This window comes from Sciurus carolinensis, chromosome 16, assembly GCF_902686445.1.
Source record: "Sciurus carolinensis chromosome 16, mSciCar1.2, whole genome shotgun sequence".
Lineage (NCBI taxonomy): Eukaryota > Metazoa > Chordata > Mammalia > Rodentia > Sciuridae > Sciurus > Sciurus carolinensis.
Genome location: NC_062228.1, coordinates 41,926,680 through 41,953,280, shown reverse-complemented (window position 1 = coordinate 41,953,280; position 26,601 = coordinate 41,926,680). Strand labels below are relative to the sequence as shown.

The window sequence follows — 26,601 nt, the reverse complement described above, 5'->3', positions numbered from 1 at the left end:
GGGTGAAGATTCAAGCAAGAGAGCCTTTCCTGCAGTTGTCAGGCCCAGGGCCTTTGGGTTAATTGTTGGCTAGAAAATAAATAAGGTTTGCTTAAAGATACTCATCCTCCTGCAGAGAGAAAGTGTGGTTTTGGTTAAATTCTTTTCAGATTGGTCTTCAGTGGCTAAATGGTATCCAAGGGAAATTTTTCCTTCTAAAAAAGATTTTCCAGTTAATGGACTAGGAAGGAACAATAGATAGAATATCACCATTTTGCATTCCTAATGAATTAATGGACTTAGGCATGATCGACAATGACTGCTAACAAACTAATGTAAAAAGAAAGAACTCAAAATCTGTATCTTTTTGGTCAACCTTTTATTTACTTATTTAAGTGCTAGACATTGAACCCAGGACCTTGCACATGCTAGTCAAGCACTGTACCATGGAGCTATCTCCCCAGCCCACATTACGTGTCTTTTAAAGAAGACTCAGGACCAACTATGAAATAATCTAGAGACCCCTCATTTCCCCCTGAGCCTCACATATCAAACCTAAGTCTGACTGCACCTCATCTAGATCAGCTACCAATTCGTAGAAAATACGAAGTGTAGAGGAAAATATTAAAACACTGTGAGAACATAATCACAACAATCCAGATGTTGGATTACAGGATAAATGACCCAGTTCTTCAATAATGAATTGCACGAAGATAATCAGATTTAGATCCCAAGTCAAACACATGATAAAAGGAGTGACATTTGTAGTCACATAAATTTAAATATTGATTTGATATGCAATGTTAAAAAGTATTCTTAGGTTTTTTTTTTTAGAAACAATAGTATTATGGCTACATTTTAAAAGTCATCTTTCAGAAATGCATGCTAAAATGTTATGAAGTAATATATCTGGAATTTATTTCTAATTAACTTGATAGAGGAATAAGGAAAGTGAGTGAAGATATAGATGGAAACAAGACTGGACGTTAGCAATGGGAATGTGGTGTTTCATTGTATTATTCTATTATCATGTTTGAGCTTTTTTTTTTCCAGGGTATTCTCAAACTTATGAACCCATGTTGGAGCCTGGCTGAGCTGCCTGGGCTGGGGCTCAGAACAACGAAGATGCTATGTGATTTGTGAACATCCCTTCTCACTTCCATCCAGCAAATGTTACTGAGGACTTCGGTCTTCTTGAATTCCTAAAATTATGGAGTTCACAGCTGAGGTTAGAAAATGACAAATGAGGAAGCCAACTAATGGAAGCATTGAAGGCTCTTCAGAAGAAGAACAATTGATGGTTGATATGAGTCCCAACAGGCGGTAAGGAGCTCCCTGGGTCATGTCAGTTCATCTTCTGTGAGATAAGATGGTTAGACCAGATCTACAGGAAGGACCCACTTAGTCCTAACAGATTCTGTGTTACTAACCTTCTGGGAACCATTTTTTTCTTCTGTGTCTCTTCAGGGAGTTGAGAGACTGGGCCCCAACCCAAGGAATTTCTTTCATCCTCCCTTACTTTGTTAGTTGAAGCAAGCCAACTTGAGCTCTGAGTCTTGAGTTTCCCAGTTGTTTCTGGAGACCAAAGCATGATTGTGTTAGCCAGTCTACAGCCTTCAACCTATTCAGATCTCAAGGCATTTCACTAAATAAACTTAGCTATACATTTGCCTGTATTTATTCCCAGCCAACTTACTCTTCAACCTGTGAGTAGATGCCTTCAGCCTTGGTACCTGCTGTAGTCTGATCCTTCTCTTTCTATAGTGCATGCAATTCAAGGTCCAGTATGCAGACTAGTTTTCAGGTTCACTAGTTCATCCTGATACTCTGCCATAATAGGTCAAACTATGATTTGATGGCTCTTTCCCCCATGGACATGAACCACCTGTTAAGAAAAACCCAGCAACAGCAGTAACCATTTGGCAAGTAGCTGGCTATATCACCTCTCTACTCTATTGTGCAAAATTATTTTGTGTGTTCTATTCATCCTCTCAGTTTTTATGGATGTTTACAATTTAAAAGAGCTATTTCTGAAACTTTTGGATGAGTGAGATAGGAATCTTTAAAGTTAGTTGCTGTATGTTTGTTGAATGGATCTACTTGAGCTCTGTTGCAGAATCAAACATATTGTCTTCTTGGGGAACTGTCAAGCATCTTGCAAAGTGATTCAGAGACTGGTGGAGGGCTGGGGATGCTAGGAGCTCCCTTAATTCTTGTCACTATAATCAAAAGATACACTTCACTGTGGGAAAAAGTACTGAAAGTTAGCTGTGATGTATGTTTCCAGTGACTACTCACAAGCTTCTTATGGTAATTTAATTAGAATGATTTACTTTAATAGAAAACTGTAATTCTCTACTCTTTCCAACCAGTTTAACCAACTTATTCTTTTTTAAACCACCAAGATGGAATTTATTACTCCAAAGCCAGTACTCTAAACCTTAATTTTTGTGCTCGCCATCATTATAGGTGAGGAAATATGGAAAGGAATGCTCTAGACTTCTGCTCCTGACTCTGGAACACCAGCATGGATCAAACGAAACCTCCTACCTTGAACAGTTAGAACAGCTAGATAATTTTTGAAATCTGCTTTAAAACATTGGAGAACTACCCAGGCAGTGAGAACTTCAGGGGGCAAATTCCTGAAGAGAAGAGAAGCAGAGAAGGATGAACCTGACTTTTGGCACTTTTCTTCCCCTGCAGGTTTTTGCTTCCAGGAGCATTGCTTTCAAGGCTAAGAAGCTGAGCAAAGATTTGACTGTCTCAATAAGACCCTACTAATACCTTGGACATTTGGTTATAGCCTCTGAAAGGCTGTACTAGTAGTAAGGGCAAATAAAAAAACATTACCAAGTTTCACAAAGATGTAGTTTCTACTTGAACCAGATGAAGATAATCTATACTGCTTGACATTCTTATTGATAATCTATACTGCTTGACAAAAGCAAAAGAAAATCTCTGGAGAAGGATGCCATTACCTATAGCATCTCATTGATCCTGTTCTATAATTTTTTATACAAAGCATGTGCCAATTTAATCAAAATTTACTAGGCATACCAGGAGACAAGACCAAATGACTCAAAACCAAAAGAAGAAATAGCCAGTAGAAACAGATTCACAGGAAATCTAGTTATTGTAGTTGTCAGATATGGACTTTAGAGTAAACTCTGATTAGTATATTTCAAAAGATAAAAGACAAAGTGAAGAATATCAACAAGGAATGAAAATATTTAAAAAGAATCAGTAGAATATCTATAACTGAAAATGGAACACATTAAGAACAAAGTAGCTTAACTTAAAGTGGATTAGATACAGATGAAAAGAGGATTAGTGAACTGGAAGATACATCAGAGAAAACAATCTGGACCAAAGTACAAAGAAAGAAAATTATATAATATAAATAAAGGACATGTCACTTATTGAGCATAATGCTAGGATAAGTGTAACTAATGTCCAAGAATAATAATTCAAAGAGAGTGATAATGAATAGAAGCAATGTTTGAATAAATAATGGCCAGGAATTCCCCCAAATTGATGAAATACCAATCACAGATCCAATAAGCCTAAAGAACCCTATCTAATAAGAATACAGAGAAAATTGCCTTTAGACAAGTCATAGTTTTCATAGTAAAACTACTGAAAACAAATAAGAGATCATCTTAAAAGCAGCTGAGTAAAATGACATATTACCTTTATTGGAGCCATGGTAGGATTTTTCAACAGAAATCATGGAAGTTATAAGACTGTGAAATGATAACAGTGTTCAAAAACCAATCTAAAATTCTACAATAATAAGTAAATAATAAGTCAAAATGGTGATCAAGAATGAAGGTTAAATAAGAATGTTTTTTAAAAGACTGAAAAGTGAGAACATTTACCTCTGGCAAACTTGCACTAAAAGAAATACCAAAGGCAATTCTTTCAAACAGGAGGAAAATTATCACAGAGGCAACTTTAGAAATATAGGAAGAAATGACTACAGAAAACAGAGAGGGTAAATGAATGGATAAATGAAGATTGATAAAAAAATAATTTAGGATTTTATTTTTAATAAAATATATAAAAATTAAAATGCATGACAATAAAAAGATAGGAAGGAGCAAATAGAGGGACTTAAATATGTAAAAGTTCTTACATTTTTAAGAAATTATAAAATTACTATTTTATCTTAGACTTTAATACGTCGAGAATGATGCATAATGTAATCCTTCTTAGTCAGCTTGGGTTGCCATAACAAAATACCACAGATCAGAAATTTATTTTTTCTCAGTTCTAGAGGCTAAGGAGTTCAAAATGGTCAGAATCAGGTGAGGGTTCTCTTCCTGACTTGCAGATAACTACCTTTTTGCTGTGCTTCATGTGGCAGAGAGAGAGAGGGAGAGATTCAACTGTGGTGTCTCTTCATGTGTGTGCACTAATCCCATAGATCCCATGGGATCTGTGCCCTGCCTTTATGCCCTGACTTAACCTTGACTACTTAAATGAATGCCCTACCTCCAAATACACTCACTTTGGATTTTGAGAAGACACAGTCATAGTATAATCTTTATAGTGAACTACTAAAGGAATGGTAAAATTGTATAATAAATCAGCATTTAATAGAGGAGGAAATGACATGAAAATGTTTTACCTCCAAAGAAGGCAAAAGACAAAGAAAAGGAGCGTTAAGTAGATGAGACCAAAAAAAAAAAAAAAAAAGAAATTTTAGATTTAAACTTAAGTATGGAAGTAATTAGGTTAAACATAAATGAACTAACTAGTATCAAACTACAAAACCTGTCATAACAAACTACTGAAACCCAGTGAATACGTGAAGACATACTTTGAGGATAAGGGTAAGAAAGGTAGAATGTATGGAGTTGGAAAAGGACGTTCTCTGCCAACAGTGACTCAAGACATAGTTGGGAGACAGAAAGATGGATACACCTCCTGTGACCACAGGAAGTTGGCACATTATCAGTGTCAGACAAAGGAAATATATTTTTCTAACTTTCATTCAATCAGTTCATCTGATCCCATGTGTTTGTGAGGTCAGGCATTTTGTTACAGCAACTCAGAGACAGTGTCCCTGAGACTCATAGGAGCTGGTGAAGCTCACAGCTCCCAAGAGAGACAGACGTGCACAGAAAAGCCCCCCAACACTGAGTGTGTACTATAGAAAAGGCACAGGAGCTGGACAAGAGAGCCACTCTTCCTGGAGAGTTCATTTGTCCTTTCCTTTCGACATTCCTTAACTATTTACTGATCACCTACTATGTACCAGACACTGTTCTAGGCCTGTGGGTTCTAGGCTGAATGAGATAGCCAGGGAGCTTGCCTTCTGGAGCTAAGGAAGCCTCTGCAGAGGAAGGGACATGTCAGCCTGCCCTAAATAAGTGAATAGGTATCTACAGACAAATAACAAAGATCCAGGTGTTTCTGGCAAAGGGTGCAGCAGACATAGAAGCATGGAGCCAGGAAAGAAGAGCCAGTGCATGCATGCCACTGGAGTAGTGAGGTTGGGACAGTTCTGTGGACCTAGCTCAGAAGTCAGTCAAGGAGTGACCATCTCTGTGATGACAGAATCTGCTGTCTGGGAGACTGAAAGTGGCTGTCCCCATTCCCTGGCCCCACCTCTCTTTTGCTCCTCATCGGCCGTCCTTTCCCTAGAATGCCTCTCTGCCCTCCCTCAGTTGCCGAACCTGAATGCAGCAACCCTGCCCAGAATATTCTCCTGGGGGCCAGCTGTACACGCACTGTGTCACCTGGGAGTATTTGAATAGTCGCCTTTAATTTTGAAGCCCCTGTGGCTTTCATCATGGAGCCAAGGATACACAGGAACAGGAATCTCTCTGCTTCACCCTTGGTGCCCTTGAACTCCTGGTTCTCTCCTCTGGGATAGCAGTCTGTGAGAGGCTATGGACTGCCTTGTTTCCTTCCCCATGGGAAAACTCCCGCAGAATATCTGCAAGCACCAGAGAGCAAAGACCTTACCTTAGTCAAATGGGACCTTGTCCAGAGCAACGTGTTTTTGTTTTGGAGTTGTGATGTTTGACCCAGAGGGGAATCTTATATCTGAATCTCACTGATGGAATAAGCACACTGGGAAAGAAAGCAGGTAATTCTGCAGAGATGGTGAAATAAATATCTTCCTCATTAAAGTTTCCAGATGACAAATCCTTTGTTCACAGATGAAAAAAAATGATTTTTGCCAAATTGTAAAGCAATAATCAGATGACTGAAACTCTGTTTTCCTTTGAATAACTGCTTAACAGTTGAAAATGAGTGAGGACTCTAGTAAGTGGTTTATATGTGTCTTAACTCTGAAATCTTTATAGCAACCTGAAGAGGTAGGCCTCACATTTGCTCTAGTCTGCAGATTAATATAATAAACTGCTGTTCCTGTTACTATTCTCTGCCAGGTCCTTATTTAAAGCACTTGACAGCAGTATTTTGTTCTTCACAGCAACGTTATGAAGCGGGATTCATTTCCCGGCTTGTCAGATGAAGAAATTGTAGCTAGGAAGAAGGCAGATGACAGCCTGAGATGGTGCACAATAGCAGGAACTACCACATAAGTTTATTTTCCCCTTACTTAAGACCCACATTCTTTCCAAAATATTGTTCCATCTTCTTTTTCTTTTTTAGAAAAAGTGAATGGGAAATATTTTTCTATTCAATGTTGAAATGTTTATTAAATAAAGATCAAATCAGTTGAAACAGAGGCCAAAATGGGAGGGGAGATCAATTTTGGGGGTGGTGAGATTACTGGGTATTGAATCCAGGATGCTTTACCACTGAGCTATATCCCTGGAACTTTTCCTTTTTTATTTTGAGTCAGGGGCTCATAAAGTTGGTTATGAGACATTAACCTCACTAAAGGGTTGAGGCTGACCTCAAACTTGCAATTCTCTCGCCTCAGCCTCCTAAGTCACTGGGATTACCACCACGAGCCACTGAACCTCAAAAGGAAAATCAGTTTTTATAGAGGTGTCATTACTTGCTATCTCACTGACTCCTTCAATAGCCCAGTGGGGAAGATGTTGATATACTTGTGGATTAGAAATCAAGGCACAGGGAGGTTCAGTAGCTTGACCCAGAGCCCTCACTTACAAACGAAGGAGCTGATCTGTAGACACCATATCTTTAGACTCTTGGTCCAGTGCTCTCCCCAGCCTACCAGGCAGCTGAGAAGCAGGTTTTCTGAGGACCTTCTTTCACATTAATGGAGCTCTTGGACTTAAGGGTATAATGTGGGGACATCAGGTCAGGTTGTGTCCGCTATGCCAATAGGTTGAAGTTCCCAAATGCCCCAGGCAGGGTGAAGGCTGTTGTTACCTCTACCTTTTTCTCTCCTTTTGCTTCCCCACCCCCACCCCATATGTGGGATCTTCACACCAGCCATCTGTTGGCTGCTGGGTGATAGGACTGAGCCTGGGAGGTGGAAGAAGGCCTTGGTCTTCACGGGGGTTGCCTGGTTATCAGGGTCCTGGCATTTCTTGGCCGTTTCTGGAAGGTTTACATACTCATTAGGAGCCAAGTCTATGAAAATGGCTTCTTTGGCTGGTGTAAGTTACTCTCCTGGTCCTTAAGGTTGACAATATGACTTGAGAATCAAACAAGGAGAAAAAAGAAGACTATTCATATAAAATATCACAGACTGGGTGACTTCAGTGACAGAAGCATGCTCTTCACAGTTCTAGAGGTTGGAAAATCGCAGGTCACGGCTCTGACCAGCCCCTTCTTGACTTGCAGGTGGCTTCCTTCTTGCTTTCTCCTCACAAGGCGGAGAGCTGGAATTCTGGCATCTCTTCGTATGAGGGTACTGTTCCCATCATGAGGACGCTACCCCTATCACTTCAGCCAGACCTAATTATCCCCCAAAGGATAATTGGGAGTCTTCAACATGTGGATTCAGCCCAGAGCAGTGGGCTTTTCACTTTTAAGCACATCTGCTAATCCCTTACAAGTCTAAAGGGCATTAGGATTCCAAGGGCATTATGATTCCCTGCTGTTTTGTTTTTTTTTTTTCCCTCAATATTTTTAGAGGCCCTTTGGCAGGTTCACATCTCCCCTCCTCAGAAAAACAGCTGCAAAGGGACCGACAGTATGCATGCTGTTTCCCATGTAAGCTCAGTGTGGTGAAGTAGGAAGGGAGGGAAGGCCATCAGGCAAACCTGTGTCTGGACACCTGGAAACCCAAGGAAGGTGGTTACTGCCCCCACCTGAAGGTCAAAACATTGATTAAGTGGCCTGTGCATCTTTTATATGTTTCAAAATGAGCTTTTTTAGCTAGAGAGGTAAAAGGAAAATAGCAGTGGGGGTGGATCTCATGAAAATCAAAGGGAGATGGGAAGAGTAGAAGAAAGGGACTGGGGGTGGGAGGAGAGGAGGGAAAGGGAAATACTGAGAAATGATACTGGCCAAATTATATTGTTATATTGTGTGCATGTATGAATATGTAACCACAAATCCCATCACTATATACAACTATTATGCACCAATAAAAATATGGGGGAAAATCAAATGAGCTTCCTTTTAAACCTTCAAAGTTTGAATCTTATATATTCAGCTGCTCAAAATGGAGATTTTAGAGAGGCCTGTGTTATTCCCCTCTCCATCACTGTAACCAAATACCTGAGGTATATAACTTACAAGGAGGAAGGGTTTATTTTGGCTCACAGTTTTGGAGGTTCCATCTATGATTGATTGGCTCCATTGCTTTGGGCCTGTGGCGAGGCCACACATCATGGCGGGAGCAAATGGCTGAGCAAAAGTCTCAGCTTGTAGGCAGAAAGCAAGAGAATGAGAAAGGGGCTGGGGTCCCACAACCTGTTTCAAAGGCATGCTCCTAGTGACCTAAAGGCTTCCCATTAGGCTCCACTTCTTAAATGTTTAGCCATCTCCCAGTAGTACCACCCTGGGGAACAAACCTTTGACATGTATGTGCACCCATGTAAGCTCATTCTCTAAGAATGTTCAAGATCCCAACTATAACAAGACCATGGCCTCATTTTCCCACAGGTGGATTTAGCTTGGTCTTCCTGCCCAGGCTCCCTTCTTCCTATCTTTAGGAAACACTAGCTAGTAGATCTTTCTTTCTGGGATTCTGTTACCACATCGCTGTTAGGCCTTCATCTTGTGGCCTAGATGGAGACGGGTCCAAGTGAAGGTTCAGAAGCCCTAGCCCTGCCCTACATGGGGTGGTAGGCTTGCACCATGGGTTAAAGTGGGGTATCCAAGCCCCAGGCTTCTCTTGGGCTAGAGTTCTGGTGGTTGACTTGTAATTGTTTCTGAACAGCCTAAACCCAGGCTTTTCCCTGACTGAACTGCAGTCCTGGCTTCTGTTTGGAAATATCCTCACTGCCATTTCAGGTGCCCCAGAACCACTGCTAGACTTCTCCTGGCCTCCCTGGGCACATCTTTGCACACATATTCCCCACTCCCACATAGGATGTGAACAACTGTCTGGGGCCTTCTTGGGGCCTGTATTTTCCCTCCCTTCTCTGAAGGGACATACCTGCCAAGTGACCTGTGGGAGAACAAGTCAAGCCCTGTGAGCACCTCAGCAGAACTGGCAGTGTGGATTGTTCTGGTGTGGCCTGGATTTATACAACTACTTGGAAAAGTATGTGTTCTCTACTTGGAAAAGTATGTGTTCTTCCAGAGCCTGGAACTTCATGGTGGAATGGAGGTGAGGGACAGGTTCAATGCAAGATGATGAGTTCACACACAGCCTAGTAATGAAAATCAGCACTTCCTGTTTTGATTGTTCACCTTGGACTTGATGGCAGCAAAGCAGTTGAATCAAGCTGGCCATGTTAGGAGCCACTCAGGGACAACCAGAGTGGCTTCAGTATATTTTCTTAGTTTACACTCACAACCACCCTGTGAGACAAATAGTGTTGTCTCTCTGAAAATAGAGACAGAGGTGTTAGGTAGCTTGACCAGGGTCACACGATACAGCTGTGACAGGGTAGGAGTCAAAGCCAAACCTGCTGAGTCCCAGGCTTACATCTAGTTTCAGAAAACCCTGGTGTGACAGGGCAGTTCAAGATCCTGGTCAGGCCTCTTCTATGACAGAGAATAAAGCTCCACTGTGCAGCATCTGACCTGGTACACCCTTCCTGCTCCTTCAACTGCCCAAATGCCCATTTCTGCAGAAAGAATACCAAATCCCAGGCTCTCCGACTGCCGTCAGCCACATTGATTCAATGGCGACTGCACTGGGTGAGAGGACAGGCTTCCTGAAAGTGACCAGCCTGTCGAGATTATGGGGCCCGGGGATGGCAGCCATGTCTGATTGAAGTTCCTGTTTCCCTTGTACAAAGGCAGCATAATTAATCAGGCAGTAATGAATTCAGGTGCCACTAGCTCATCACCTCAAGAGATAGGCTCTCTGAGAGGACTGGAATTCAAAAAGGGAATCTGGTCATCATTAGGTTTTTTTCCATATTAAATGTTAATATTAAGTGGAAGGCATTCAAATTTGACCAAAATTTGATCTGTTGAACTTTGGGAGCCCCCTGCCCCTCTCATGGCTCTTGGGACAGGGGCACCAGGGGTGGTTGAATTTCTGACTGAATCTGGCTCTCTGAGCTCAGGGGTGATCCTCTGTGTGCTTACCTGTTGCCCATTATCTTCTGAGGACTAGGGGTACAGACACTGGTGACAGCAGTTTGGGGCAGGGTACCATAGTTGGGCCCTGACTGGACCAGGCTGAACATTCCTCAGCTTCCAGAGCAGGCCAGCTCAGGAGCTCAGCCAGGGTCACAGGCATGGCAACCAGGCCAACCTGAGTTCAAATCCTGGTCTTCCCAAGGCCCCCTGGGAGATTGGAGAAGAGTCATAGAACTGGGCGTTAGCATCTATGAGTGTAGCAGGGTTAAGGGACGTGGGGACAGTATTTGCTTAGGGATTGCACACAGCACTTAGCTGGCAGAGATTCCTGAAGGTGGAGCACCACAAAGCCTCCCACCTTGGGCCAAGACCAGGGCTAAGACCAACCCATCCATGGCTGCACAGCTCTATGTAGAAGCACCATGTGGTGGGTGCTAAGGTGGGGTGTATGTGCTGAGCCTCACTAAGTTGCTTAGGACCTGGTCACTGCCAGCTCATTTCACAACCAGGATTGGCAATCTCCAAATGCCATGGGAACACTGGAAAACCTTCACAGAAGAAGTGGTTATTTGATCTCTGTCTGAAGGAATCTGGGAGAGCCTCGGACAACTGTGCACATCAAAAAAGTGAATTGTGGGTTTCCAAATCCCACATGTCCTGGCTACTGCTCAGGCAGGGGGGCAGTACTGGTTTGCAAAGACAAAACTAGACATACCAGCGGCCACCAGGTGTAAGTGAAGCTGCTCAACATCACTAAACATCAGGGAAATGCATATCAGAACCACAAGGAGATGTCACCTCCAACTTCAGGGTGGCTGTTATTAAAAGTAAGTCAAGGTGACAAGTTCTGGTGGGATGCAGAGGAAAGGGAACACTGGCATGCTATGGGGGGAGGGATGAAAATTGGTGCGGCCATTATGGAAAACAGTATGGACACCTGACCTCTGGCAGCCTCACCTTTACACCTGAACCAATGGAACCCCTGCCACTGGGGAGCCTAGGGCTTGGAGCATCTTCCTTGAATTTTTAAAGTCTCCCTCTGGTGAGTGGGATCAGCCTGGTCCGGCAGAGACATCTGGGCAGGGCGCAACAAGGAGGGAATTATTGAATAAAGGAGCCATGTTTCACAGAGGGCATCGTAGGAATCAAGAAGTCTCAAGTTTGGCATAGAAGAGATTTTGGAATTTTGCAGAGAAAACATCTGAGTTGTAGAATACAATAGTGCTCACTTATCTGCAGTTTCTTTTTCCATGATTTTAGTTACCCATGGTCAACTATGGAAAATTCCAGATATAAAAAAATGTGAATTTTAAATGAAAGAAATAAAGAAGGAAGGAAAGAAAGAACACAGTATGGAGACTCCTGAAAAAAAAAATTAAAAATAGATCTAACGTATGAACCAGCAGTGACACTTCTGAGTATTTACCTAAAGGAATTTAAATCAGGATCTCAGGGACACCTGCCCTCACTCTCTTGTTCATTATAACCTTATTCATAACATCCAAGATGTGGGAACAGTCTAAGTTTCCACCAGTGGATGAATGGATCGAGAAAATGTGGTGTATACACACAATGGAAAACTATTCAATGACAGAAATCTGCCACTGTGACATGAACGGACCTAGAGGACATGATATGGAGTGAACTAAGGCAGGTACAGAGAGACAAATACTGTGTGATCTCAGATGTGGAACCTAAAATAGACACATAGAAACAGGGAGCAGAAAGGTGGTTGGCCAGGGGCTGGTGAGAGGGGGGAATCAGGGTTGATGGTCAGTTATACCACCGGTAAACAGGTTCTGCAGACCCACTGCACAGCACAGTAATGGAGCCAACAATACTGTATTGTGTGCTCAAATTTGCTAAGAGGGTAGATTTTACATGAGGTGTTCTTACCACCCACACACTCAAAAATGATAATAATAATTATAAAGGGGAGGAAGGAACTTTGGGAGGTGATGGACATGTTTATGACCATAATGGTGCTGATGGTTTCATGGGTGTATACTTATTCTCATCCAGTTGTGGGTTTGCTTTGTTTTGTTTCTGTTCTGGGGGTTGAACCTAGAGGTACTCTACCACGGAGCCACATCTCCTGCCCTTTCTATTTTTTATTTTGAGACAGGGTCTCACTAAGTTGCTTAGGACCTTGCTAAGTTACCCAGACTGGCCTTGAACTTGCAATCCTCCTGCCTCAGTCTCCCAAGCCATTTGCCTTTGCACTTGTCCTCATCCAGTTGTATACAATCAATATAGTTTTAAAAATGTCAGTCATACCCCCCACAAGCCTTTTTTTTTTTTTAAAAAAAGCAATTTTTAAAAAACCACTTAGTCTTTTTAAATGGCAAAAGAATATGAACAGGAAAATCACATTCATTATGAACATTCAAAATGAAGAGGTGTGAAAGATGGCTTGTGAATTATTAGCCCCCCCGCCACCAAAAAGCAAAAAAGCAAAAAGTCAACCTCATGAAATCCTGAGGGAAATGCAAATAAAGTAACATTTTTCACCCACCAAATGGGAGACATTTAAAAATCTGATAGGATCAGGTACCTTCAAGGATGGAAGGACACTTCCTCTCAGAGGCTGCTGGTGGGCCATGGATGGGGGACAGCTGCTTAGAGGGGTCTAAAAGTGTCTTTTAGGACTAGAAATGCACCCTGCAATCCAGCCATTTCCCTTCTGTCTTATCTACCCTCAAGAAACATATATGTGCACAGAAAGAACATCACTTGTAACAGCAGAAGTCTAAATGCCCATCAATATCAAAATGCCTAAACAGATTGGAGCATCTTCACAGCATGGAGTTTCATACAGCAATTTTTAAAAACTGAGTTGGACCTATATATATGCAAATAGATCTCTAAGAGGTATGGCTGAGTTTAAAAAACAACAATTTGCAGAATACTATATATGTAATTTGTGTAAAACAACAACAACAAAACTCATCAATAACAACTAATACTCCATAATTCTAATGGAATCCAATGTGTGTTGCAAAAACATAGGGAAAAGAAAGGAAGAAAAAGTATACACAAGCTCAATGTTTTCCTCTTAGGTAGTTAAAGTGGGTAACCATGGATTATGAGTCCAAGGGGACTTTAGCCTTCTCAATAAAGTTACAGGCTCTTTGGAAGCATATACAATAGATGCTAATTTTTAAAAGATTTGGCTGGGAGAAAGCTGCAATGCATCATGGGCTTTTGGCAACACAAAAAATGAAAAGCTGAAAGAATGTGAGGTGAGAGGGACTCTAGGCAGACATCCTCTAGGAAAGCCAAGGAGCCTGGGTATCCTGGAGGGACCACTAGGGAGAGAAGGTGAATTGGGCTGGGCTGGACTGGGTATTGGAAACTACTTTGTCCTTGCTTGGGTAACATTTCAGGAGACTGGAACACGGAGATGCACTTCCTGATGCTTAAGTTTCCAGCTGGGACAATCAGCTCAGGTGCTTCCTACAACCCTGCTGATCCTCCCCTGAAGCTGGAGATCTGTTTATCCTGTTACTCCAATAGGAAGTCTTGATTATTTTTGCATAGAATTAAAAATCCCTGTGCCTGCTCTTGAGTCCCCTGAAGGGATCATCCAGAGGAAGTGGACACTGGTCTTAGGCACATTTTTGCTGCCCAGGGTCACCCAGCAGGATAGGAGTTCTGTCCCTTCTCGCAGACAGAACTTGCCTGTGCTGGATCGTGCCTAAGGCCCTGAGCTGAGCATCCTCAACCTTACCTGGTCAACCTTACCTGGTGGACCTGTGATTGCAACTTCTTGGTCAACCCTCAGCCCTGGGCTCAGCATCCCTACACAGAGCTAGGAATGTGCAAGATAGCAAAGAGTAAGAGCAAACTCCCCCACTCCCAAGTCTCCATGGCATGTGGACTTTGGAGTTCAAGCTGACTCCACCCCCCAGCTCAACCTATGACTGATGTGCATAGCTTTATGCAACCTCAGATTTACAATTAGTATTGCTGGGATCTAAGCAAGAATAATGTACATTACAGAGCCCTCACCTCCATGCATGGCACTCACTTGGGAAGTGACAGTAATGGTTATTGGTAATCATGTTAATAATACTTCTCTTCCTGCCTTTTCAAGACCTTTATCAAAACAGCAAACCATTGCCTGATGCAAATGTGATTTCTGATGGCACTTAAGCAGAATAATTTACCTTTAGTGTGATGTGTAAGAAAAGCTCTCATTTAATTCAGTAACTCTTTCCCATCCTGGTTTTCTTAAAGTTGGAATTTTACTGTTGCCAGTTTCAGAAATCTATGTGAAGGAATGAGGCTTAAGGAAGGAGACTTCAAGGAAACTGGCTTGAAAGAGGTCAGTAAAGACATTGCTACCTGTCCTCTGAGGGAGTATTGAGAGCAAAGACTCCTCCATGCACTGGTCCAGGATGAAGCCCCTCCTTGCAGTCATGCCAGGACCTGGGAGGTGAATGAAACTTTTGTCTGGGGTCAGTGTTTCAGGAGGTGCCCCCAAACCAGTCATGAGCTAAATAATATTTTACTTCTATATTTTAAAATAAATACTACCGTAAAAAACTAAGATGAACAAAGAATCCTCATGCTACACCACTCTTCCAGCTTCTAGATCCATCTTCCTGGGTCTGTTCAGATGTTCTTAGGTTCCTAATTCCCCTCTGGTCTTTCTTGGGCAGGTGCAGGTCTGTCCAGTCCACAGGAAGGGTGTAAGAGAGGCCTGTAGACCCGCCTTCCACTGACATGAGGAGTGAGGAAGCCTTTCTGGACAATATCTTATGTGTTTATTTGTGTCATAAAATTTAAAAATTTTGAGCCTATTGAGGAAACGAGAGATCTGAACAGGCAAAAGATGGAAATGAGAAATAAGAACTTGAGTGTTCGCAGAAGAATAAGAAACTTCGAAAACTTCTTGAGAAAACCTTCTACTTTTTGTCTGCTTTTTCAGAAAGTACTCAAGGGTTGGCAATACTAAGAACAAACATTTTTCAGTTTTAATCACCTTCCCTTTCCCCACACAATACTGTTATAATAAAAGCAGGTTCAGGCGATATGGTATCTTCACTGAAGAATCTGTGCACCTGGCTTGAAACTCAACAGATTTGGTCTCAGGCACACACCATTTCAAACTTCTGTGCATCCGTCCATCCCTGACAAGTGAGGCAGGATAATCAGTCAGCAGGGATATTTTTCCCCAGAAAGAGACAGAAAATGATTGTGGTTGAGATGTTGGGTGATTCATTCTTTGGTTGAAACTCTTTCTGAAAGAAATGGGATTAGGGAAGATTCATGGATGACACATGTCTATAATCCCAGCAGTTGAGGCAGAAGGATTACAAGTTCAAAGCCAGCCTTAGGAGGCCCTAAGCAACACTGCAAGATCTTGTATCAAAATAGAATATTTTTTTAAAAAGGGAATGGAGAAGTGCCCCTGGGTTCAATCCTGATACCAAAAAAAAAAAAAAAAAAAAAAAAAGGAAATGAAAAGAAAAAAGAAATGGGATTAGGGGAAAGAAACAAAAATTCTATTTCTGTAAATTGGAAGTTGTATAATTAAACCATTTTGGTTGCAATAAAATATATTCCTAAGTTAAATGAATGATAATAAGATAATTATAGACATTTATTCTGTCATTCTTCCAAATGTTTTTAAAATATTAATTTGAGACTATTTAGAAATCTAAGGCTGTTAGTGGCCAATTATCTGTGGTGTGTCTAAACCCACTGCTGAGGGAGCCCTGGTTCCATCTGTGAGGGTAGTGGGGGCTGGGTCAGGTGGAAGCAGAGGACAATCAGGGAGGAGAGGGACCCCCATCTCCAAAAGAAATGATAGCAGAGGCTGGAAGGTGAGTTTTGTTTCAAGTTTTCAGGCGAACGATGCTTTTGAAAAATGGATTCCATAATTTGTTATATTAATGATATTCTTTAAATTATTACTAAAAATGCCAGCCAAGTGAACGATAAGGTAGAAATCCTTTTTGTCCTTCCCTTTATCTGTGGACTTCATTTTAGAATCCTTCAGTTTTCAACACCTTGGTTTTTGTTGTTTTGCCAAAAAGTAACTTTCTGGCTCAACAGTATATTAATGCAGAATAGAAATAAAGATGCTTGGAAAAAAATTCTTTCAAGCACAAAAGGAGATGGTTTTCAACAGATAATTTTACATATTTACATATTTTACCTTAAGCATTTTGTAGTCTCTGCCTACTGGTGAATGGATCAGATTTTTACACGCTTTCAAAATGAACCAGTTTGGCTTCTAAGCCGTTGCAAGGACGGGAAATGAATTCGAACTTTTTTTTCACTTCATTTTCGCATCTTCACATTTCCTTATTTCACATGGTTTAAAATAAAACGCCTCCAGCATTATTTTTCCTTTCTCAAGAGCAAAGTGAATGTGACTTTTCGGAGGGGTCACAGGATGCCCGGGAGGCCTGTGGGTGTTGCTGGACCGCTGCCTGCTTTCAGCTTGACTGAAGGGCTTGTCAGAGGTTTCATCTCCTAAGAAACGAGCCCCCGGCGCTGGCCAGAAGCAGGAGAGGCAGCAGTGTGAGTCCCACGCTGGTTCTTTCCCACTGACATCAAATCCTGAGGTTTTAAAATTAATCCCACACAAAGACAGCCCTTCATTGTGGTGCCTGTTTGAAATTAGACTAGCAATAATGACCTTTCTAAGATGTCTCGTTGTTAAGGTAACCCCCTGTTGGAGCAGAAAGGCTGCAGGGGGCGGTACCCCATACATGGTGAGATGCCCCCGCAGCCAGTCAAGGTGACCGCCTGAGGCAGTGGGTAAGCCGAGGGTGCCAGGCGGCAAGAAGTGGCCTCCAGCCCAGCTGGCTGGGCTGCCTCTGGCCCCCATGACCCTGAGCCATCATGGCCTCCCAGGTCTGTCTCTGACTGTCCCTGGCTAAGAACAGCTCCTTTCCCCTAGGTCATATAGATTCCTGAGTTCTAACCAGTGTTTTTGTTAAAGCGAACTGGAGACATAAACTGATCATTTGATTAGTAAAGAAAGCAAAAAAAAAAAAAAAAAAAAAAGCAGCCATTCTACCAAGGACAAGAAGCCCCCGGGAGCACCAAATGGGAACCAGGCAGGCAGAACTCCGCAGCTGCCCATCTTAGCTTGGGGAGATTTTGTGTCCATTTCCCCTACACTCCAGTTCAGCACTGTGACTTCCACAGCGAACTGCCATTCTGGGAACATGCCCGGAGTCCTGTGTGGGCCAGCCCAGATTCTGGAAGCTGCCTCTGTGGATGTGGGCACCTTAATATCCTTAATACCCTCTGCTGGGCATTGGGGACCCATCCATGATCTCTACTCCAACCATGGGCTCTTCACACAGCAACTAAGAAAACATTTCCCAGGGAAAACAAACAGTTCATGGCCATGTTCTTGCACATTAACTGTGACTGAGAAACACAGAAAGTTAAGTGATTTGAATGAGACCTTCTTACCAGACTAGACTGGAATAAAAATGTAGTTATTTTCAATAACTTCTATGTTTCTAAATACGTAGATATTATAATCATTCCCATTAGGGACTCCATTTGAAGCCCTGGTTTTGTTACAGTGATCATGGTGTCCCCGTGGCCAGCACAGGGGACTTGAACTTCGCAGAAAAAAAGTGCATATGAATCCCTGTTATATGTTCTGGATGCCCCGAGTTGCTGCTGTATTGGCCTGGTATTCTTATTTGGAGAAGAATTCTGTGGTGTGGGGTTTTGAGATTCTGGGTATAGCATACTTTGCAAAGGTTTTATCTCATTTGAGTTGCTTCTTTTAACCCTTGGCAATGGTTTTGAAGAGAAGAGGCCCGTGAAGACAGTCTGAGTATTTTGTAAACAACCAAAGCTGATTTATCAAAAGAGTGCTTTTAAAAGCCTAATGGTCTCTGTCAAACTCCTTTCTCTATTCTGCGTGTTGGAGAATGTGTGGTCCTTGCATTCAGCAAGTTACAATGACGCCTCCTTCTCTGTTTTAATATATTTCACCTCGCCGAGGCAGAGGGATCAGAAGCTCACAAGGAAAACCGATGCCCTTTCCCGCAGCTAAATTAACCAGAATCACGTGGAAAACAATCCAAGCCTTGTAGGAAAGGGGAGCCATTAAAATGTGCCCTGAGCAATGGACTGCACCCAATCTTGCAGCCTCGCTCGCTCGGCAGTGGCAGACAGGAGGCTGCTCCCTGGGATGGAGGGAGCCTTGTTGTAGTGCCACAATTAAAATCAGCTCCTCTGCCAAAAAATAAAAGGGAGGAGGGAAGAAGGAGAACATCAAAGACAGATTGAAATGTGTAGTTAGTAATAAGAGTGGTCTCCTCTTGAACCAAAGCCTGCAGCAATTCACGGCCCCCTTGTTAATGAGAAATTTTGACCTCTGGTTTGTAAGTTAAACTTGTAATCCCAGCTAATGAAGTAAATCACTTCCAACTTGAGTCTGTTGTTCCTCCTCTGCTTTGCACACTGGGTCTGAGAGTGAGGGTCCAGGTCCACACATGCAAATGGAGGGGAAATACAATGATTTGGGGACTGTGCAGTTTCTTGCAGGGTGAGGATGTGCATACAGTAATTCCGAAGGCTTGTGTTGTGGGCCTGTAAATTGTTTTATGGCAACCTGGGTATTGACAAGAGAGAGAGAGTCTGTTAGACTCTGGATGAGTGACACTGTGCAGGGAGGTAAGCCAGGGGACCCTACACACTGCACTTCTTCATTTCATGTCAAGGACTCAACATTGAGGGTTTTGCGTGGGATAGAAATTGATGCATATTTGCTGGAGAAATGCTACTGAATGAAGGAAAAATGATGTGGGTGCTTTAGGGCTTGGAGGGAGGAAAGCAGAGAAATGTGAGTCCAAGAAAGGCAGGGCTGAGGAGTCTGTGAGCTGACTGACTTCCAGCTTTACTGAGAATTGGGGAGAAGGAAAAGAAAAGCCATTGTAGGGAACTGGATGCAGCTGGGATACGGAGGGGCTTTCTTCTTACAGTGACAGACTCTAGCTTTTAGAAATGTTCTGAAAAGTTACCCCATTTTAATTGTGTGTGGGCAAAAGTAGGTATTAGGCTATTGTTCTGTCTAAAAGTGATTTCATCCTGATAGCTGTTGGTATTCTATTTAATACTCCTCGAGACCTATGTTTGTTTGACTCAATGACAGATCACATTCTATTTCTCCAGACAAGTCAAAATTCTCTCAGTATTTTCCATATTACTTTGAAAATTACCTTCACTTCTGATTGGGCCACAGGATTATTTCATTTTCTGCCAGGAGACAACAGAGACAAGCAGGGTGGTGTCACCCTGGGGCAGTGTGACCTTTGGGATGAGCTGTTTTGGGGTGAATCCTCTGGTTTGGGGTAGGCCGTGGTTATTCATTCCCACAAGTGGAGAATGTATTCTGAAAGCTTAGGGCACCACCCTCCATTGTAGGACACTGGGGAGGTGGCAGCCCCTTTCACCTCCTGGGTCCACTAGCAATCAGGAGGTGAGGGGTAGGTACTGCCTACCAGATCTGCTGTTAAAGTCTTTCCATCAATTTTAAACCCCACAACAGAAAATGGCTTTTATTCAGAAGATGAGGAGATGCTGGCCCCTTCCCCCACCCCCTCTTATATTGGACATCCTTATCCCTTTCATATCCTGTGGCAGGCATCACTTGAAAGATTTCGGGGACCTTCTTTAAGCTTTCCAGACACAAAGAGACGGTTGGGGTGTGGGTGTTTTTAAACCACTGACTCCTGTTATTTTTGTTGAAGGGCACCTAGGCAGAGCCTCCTTGTGTCTCTTTGGCTTTTCATTCAGACAAAGCAAAGCATTTCGGCATTTGTCCTGTTTGTATGACCCTGCAGAGAGCTCTGGGGTGACCCCCCCGGCAGGAAAAGTCAGTGACCGGTGTCTGAAATCTGAGGACGTCTGGGGCCTGAGGCTGGGCATTTGGATCTACTGCAAACAGCAAGCACATTATACATAAAGTGATTTAAATAATCTAATTTTTCCTCTAAATTTGAGCATGTATAAAATGCTAATTTCGTCAACAAGTGGAGAAAACGCCACAGTGAATCTGTTCTCAGACTGTATACCTGGTATGTGGAGAAGCCAGTTGAGAGGGGCCGGGGACTTAATCATGGTTTATTAGCACCGCAGCCTTTTCCCTTTGTTTCTATTCATTTAATTCAAAGCGAAACAACTCAGCATGCAAAACTAAAATTAGCTGGGGAAAAAAAAAGGTGTAAGTGAATAAACAGGCAGATCCATTAGAGTCGATGGGTTATCGGATCCCTTGCCACTCCTCAGACAGCGGCCTATTAAAACTGGTAATGTCCGCTGCCGGTGACGCCCCTGGCAAAGAAAGAAGGCCGAGGCAGGCCTATTTCACATGCATCAGACACAAGAATTAAATAGACCAATGTTCCCTAAAAGACTGAAGTACATCTCTTTCTGACGTTCATCTCAGGCAAAAATTCATTGATCTCAGTATGTCCCTTGGCAATTATAAAATATTAAATCCAAGTCACACTTTTCTAGTTGGCTTAATTTTTTCTCTTTTCACAGCTTTCTATTTGATCAATTTTAACAAGTTAGAAATAGCATCTAATAATAAAAAGTACAGAGTTTAAAAGTTTGTTCTTTTGACACTCTTTCCTTTTTATTTTGTTTTGGGTTTGAGTTAACTCTGGGTTCCATAAAATGACTTGAGTGCTATTTTAACAAATAGAAAGAAGTAAGTGAGCCAGAAGGTTCTTTATGGAGAATGATATTCATTAGGAGGCATCGGATGACAAGGACACAGTCTGGCTTTAAAGACTTTTTTTTTTTTTTTTTTTAGCACATGCCCAAACAGCCTTCTTATTGTTTTGTAGTCATTAATGTTCCCCTATTTCAAAGTTACCATGTGGTTTAATCTGGGAGTATCTTGTAGGGCTAGAGGTTTGAATATGCTCCACTGAGGTTTACAAAAGATGTGTATCCCTTTCCCAATTTTTATGCATATGTAATTTTTAGCGTTTGATGTTTGTTAATTCAGAATATAACATAAATGCTAGCACAGACACATAAAAATGCAGAATTTGGGAGACTATTTTCATTAGAATATCAATATGGGAATTGTCTGGGGAAAATATTGTGTAACAGTAACTTTACTCCCCAGTTTTCCTGGTCATAAATTATGAGAACATTCCCCCAAATTGATGAACCCATTTTTATACTACATTTCATTTTATATGAAATAATAAATTCTTTTAAGAAACAAAATCTGGGAAGATTTACCCCCCGCCACACACACACATTTGGGTTTTCCTATGGGAACAGACATTCATTAATGTCTACCAGATACCCATTCCTTTATTAAATGTTTTATATATATTTCATTGAACTCTTCCCACAAGTCTGTGAGATCACGGTTTTGTCTCCGCTTTTCACATAAGGAATTCAAGGGTCCCGCGATCCAGCAACTTCCCTCTCTCCCCAACCAGGCTGGTCCTTGGGGAGTTTTGAACAGCAGGATCAGAAAGAAAAGGAGAGGAAAAGGTCAGGTTCAAGAGGGCGGGGCTTGGGGAAAGGTGCCTCGGAGAGTTGGAAAGACAAGAACTTGGGCATCTGGGACAGGATTAAGAAGCAGTGCTGTGGTCTGTGTATCACCTTCAGAGTGTTTCAGGAATGTCAGGGTTGGACTGGCCTTACTTTGAAATTACATGTGGGTGGACGGATTGCGTTCCTTTGAGACACTGCCCTGAGACCGGACCGTCTGGGTGATAGCTTTATGAGTGGCCAATTATAAACATTTCAAAGAGAATTCGAAATCAAGTTTTGAAGGCTCCAAGTCTGGTGGCTTCTGGGCTCCTAATAGGCCTCGCCTGGACTTCTATAGCAGCCTCAGGTACAGAATTTGCTCTTTGTGGCTGCCACTGTCATTGTCTTCCTATTCCTGCTTTTGCCTGCTCATTCCTGGGTCTCTGTCTCACCATGCAATGATCATGAATTGCATTTCCTTTCTGAGGGGAAAAGAACTTGATCCCTTGAGGAGATGACTAGTGCTCTTGGGGCCCAAATTCTGCCTTGAGCCATCTGTCACAGTGAACTGCTTCTTGAGATGCTAAGGCAAGGCCAGGAGTGGACTCATCCAGCCCTGGGCCTCCTACTCCCACAGTAGTGTTTTCTCTGAGTCATCGACTCCCTGAAAGTCTGCCCCCTTATGTGCCTGCTGGGACCCCTTTTACCACTCCAGTGCCTGGAACATGGTTTGCCATGGAATTGGTGTCTGGGCAGGATGGATGGGTGGGTGGATGGAAGGAAGGAAAGGTGGTGGATGGATGGACAGAAGGACTGGAGACTGGTTGATAGTATTTCATAAACTCATGTCGTTTACTGAATATGTTAACCTCCAAGGAGCATAGCATGTTTGAAAAACCTAAGAAGGAAACTTTGCACAAAGAAATGTGATCCAAAGTTAGGATTTCTCAAGGCATGTTCTTTTCCTGTTTTGAGTGGTCCATTCACTTGGGTCCCTGGGCCCCACCCCAGACCTATTCACACAGAAATATGCCTTTTTGCTAGACATCCCAGGAGATTCTAGTGAATTCCCATGTTTGAGGCCACTGCCTTTTCATTTTCTTTTCTTATTTCTTTTCATTTCTTTTATTCTTATTTTTCATTTCTTTTATTATTAGTGTATTTTAATTGTACATACAGTGGAATTCCTTGTTACGTATTAGCATGTGCACCCAGTATGAGACGATTGTTCTTTAAAGGTAGGATTTCAGGAGTAAGGCAGGCTGGTCTCCTGGAATTGGGGTGGATACTCCTCCCTGGTCTCAGTAGCTGTGACCTCCTTTCTGCTCTACGTACCAGTCAGAGCAGCCCCAGGATCTAGCCCTGTCACGAGGTACCCCTCCTGCTACCCGATGGAGATTGTGTTTCTATGCCCCTACCCATCTCTCAGCTGCAGGCTTGCTCCTCACATCCTGGTATCACAGTGCACCTTTGTAGCGTTGTCCTGCTCCCATCTCCCCTGAGTGTGCATTGGTGCGTGAGGGTTAGCTACAGAACTATCAAATTCCCCCAAGAAGGGGGCCTAGATGCTCCTTCTCCCAAGACATCATGCCTTTATGGAGGGGTTCCTGGCATTTAACAAGTGTGGACTAACAAAGTTTTTTCTTTATTGGTGGAGCCTCAGTTATCTGTAAAATGGGACTAAACCTCTTTATCTTACTCAGCAGAGGTCTGCTTGGTCACTACAGATACCTCATAAAAGTGGGGAACTCTTTGCAAGCCTTAAGATGTATAGATATAAAGGTTCTATACACATGTGCACATTTTAACCTTGAATCCTGAAGTACATCTGGGGTGATTTCCTTCTTCTATGGGTGGAACTGGGGGAAAGCTCACATTCCTGAATCTGAAACTGTGTGAGCCTTGGAGGGGAAAAGCCTCTTAGAACTCACTGTACAGTGAAATTCTGCACAGGTTTTGAGAGTTACAGTATCTCCTCACCTTCTTGTTTTCTGGTTTAAATGTTTGATTTTCTTATTACGTTAGAAATTTGATCTGGCTTGTGATCATTATACCCAAGTACCTGTATAATATAGCGGTGCCTGGTGTATAAGAATGGACTGGTGTGTGTGAGTGTGTGTGTGTGTGTGTGTGTGTGTGCGTGTGTGTGTGTGTTTTCAATGCATATTCAAGGTAGCCAAAATGGTTCACATATTCCCAGCCCATGTTAACATGATGTTCTTTCCTCAGCATAACATGTTTCTGGAAATTCCCAAATCTTTCACTCTGAAACGCAACAATATTGTTATTAAAATGGTTCTGTGTAAAGAACACTTTGGTGAACTTTATTTCCGCCTAACGACATACTCATTTTAAAGGTCATGGTGTTGAGTTGCCAGAGCGGTGACCTGAGAATAACCTTTCTCTGCTACCTGTATTTCTGATCCGTGGTGTTAGCATTCAGAAATGCTCTTTCACTCTGAGTTTCAGCAGCTAAATAAGTTGCAGCCCCTTCAGCTATACTCATAAAAATTTGCTTCGAGACAACATGGTCTGTTTATTGTGTAATAATCGAAATGGCACTAAATTGCAGTGATTGCTGAACACTTAGGAATTGTATTAACCTCTTAAGTCCTAAGTGGTTTTCTGTCATCTCCCAGCTCTGAGGTGCACAGCAAACATGTTTCTGTCACTGGGTCTCCCTCAGTCAGTGCCAGGGGGGAAGTAAAACTCCTCAGGCCCAAATCATGCCCTGGTAGCAGGCTGGACACTGCTTACATCCTACTGACCAGAAGAGTGTCCTCACCTGAGTTTGTGACATAGGCAAGAGCTGTCCCCTACTGGGAACCTTGAAAGGGTGGGTTGTACAGTCTTGGTCAGTAAATCCTCACTTGTGTCCCCTGGCTTCAGCGCATTGTGTGTTTTGGTGACAGTTGCTTTGTAGTTAGTTCCTTTTGAGAATAGAGTCTCCAAAGAGCAGTGAGGATAGCTGGCCGGTCTGCTGGAGCTACCTCCTTTGAGAAGCTGATCGCTCTTAGAGATGACAGTCCTGGCCACCCCTCAGGAGGCCAGGCTGCAGTGTGCAGTGGCCTCCACGTCCCTGGGCCCTGTCCTGCTCCTGCAAGCGGCAGGCCCGGGAAGGAAGAGTTAACCAGAAATGGAGCGGCGCTGCTCCGGGGCAGGCAGGCTCGCTGCAGAACAGAGCCGCGATCGTGCGAAGGCAAGTCATTTCCCGAAACACTGCAGACACACGGCCTCAGGCAGCCTAAAACCTTTGGAGACCAAAATGGCTCGCAGGGGTTGGAAGTAATAAGGTGTTTTTCCCTTCTTTCTCCTTCACTGAGATTCTGCGAGGTTGCTCTGCATGGCTGGGGAACAATGGTGCTGTTTTTTGTGTTTTCTATGGGTATTAAGATCCATTACGCTGTGACATTTTTAAGATTGGTTATCCTGTAGTTTGGTGTTAAATTGAAGTTGTTTGTTTTGAATTTAATTCTTTCATTTTTCAAATGGAAAAAGGCAGCTCCGTGGTGCGGTTGCGGCGCTGGCTGACTGAAGTGCGTGCCCGAGTCGCTTTTGAGCAGAGCTCTATGCCATCCCTGGACCTCTGCAGAATTAGCCATGAAAGAACGTGACCTATTTCCCTCCTGGAAAGTCTGTGAGGATCCTTGGAGGCGACTTCCAAAACTAGGAGGTAGGGGTCGGCTCCATTGTATCTCCAGAGAAACAGGATATAAGCTGGGTTTTAACAGAACGTTATATATCCAATCTGTTATGCCTAATGCAGCCTGCATATAATTATTACTACTCTCTGTTTACGACAGCAGCAGAATCGGCTTCCATCCAACAAATGACCCAGCAGCAGTGGGCCAGCAGCCACCGAAATGACATCTGTTAACTCTTTGTCAAATGCCCTCTCCCATCTCCCAAACAGCTCTGTGGTTAATTATGACTTGAGCGTCTGACACAAGTCTTTCGAGTGGATAGACCTGCTTAGGAAAAATCTGGCTCCAAGAAAAGAAATTCCCTTCTCTCTTCCTTCAAAAAGAAAAAAAAAAAAAAAAAAAGCCATAGCAAATTGTTTTAAAATAAACATTCATTTGGAGTACCAGAATAGGTTGTTGGAATATGTTTTGATTAAACCCTAAGATTACAGGGTTACTGTACAGAGTGGTGTCTAGAGACCCAGTCCTTGGTGAAAAAAAAAAAAAAAAAAAAAAAAGAATCATATCAAATTCTTGTTAAACCAGAAGAAAGGTTCCATCAGAGGAACACAGGCAGCCATCATTAACCTTCATGCTGGTGAGCCAGGGATCACATGTTTGTATTACCATTGTCAACTTGGTTAATGGGGAAAGGCAGTTTCATTGTAATTGGTCACAGGAACTTGAAATGACCAATCTGATAAACCCAGATTTAGGCCCAGCCCAACTAAGGAGGTGCGCTAACTCATAGGGCCAGATTTCCTTATTGGAGCCTATGTGCAGCAGCTGGTATCTGCCCCTGGGGCCCTCCTTACCTAGGCTTCCCATTCCTTCCTCCAGCTGCAGTGTT

The 26,601-nt window shown here is 42.7% G+C and overlaps 1 long non-coding RNA gene across 2 annotated transcripts; it reads left to right on the top strand.

The window, feature by feature from the left end:
- The first annotated feature begins 22,314 nt into the window (after window positions 1–22,314).
- LOC124966279 (uncharacterized) lies at window positions 22,315–26,074 on the top strand. 2 transcript variants are annotated; one of them, XR_007105317.1, is made up of 3 exons: window positions 22,315–22,435; window positions 25,567–25,741; window positions 25,872–26,074. It is a non-coding gene; the product is annotated as an uncharacterized LOC124966279 (long non-coding RNA). The 2 variants fall into 2 exon arrangements; XR_007105318.1 differs by lacking the exon at window positions 22,315–22,435 and adding an exon at window positions 25,266–25,361.
- Window positions 26,075–26,601: the final 527 nt, after the last annotated feature.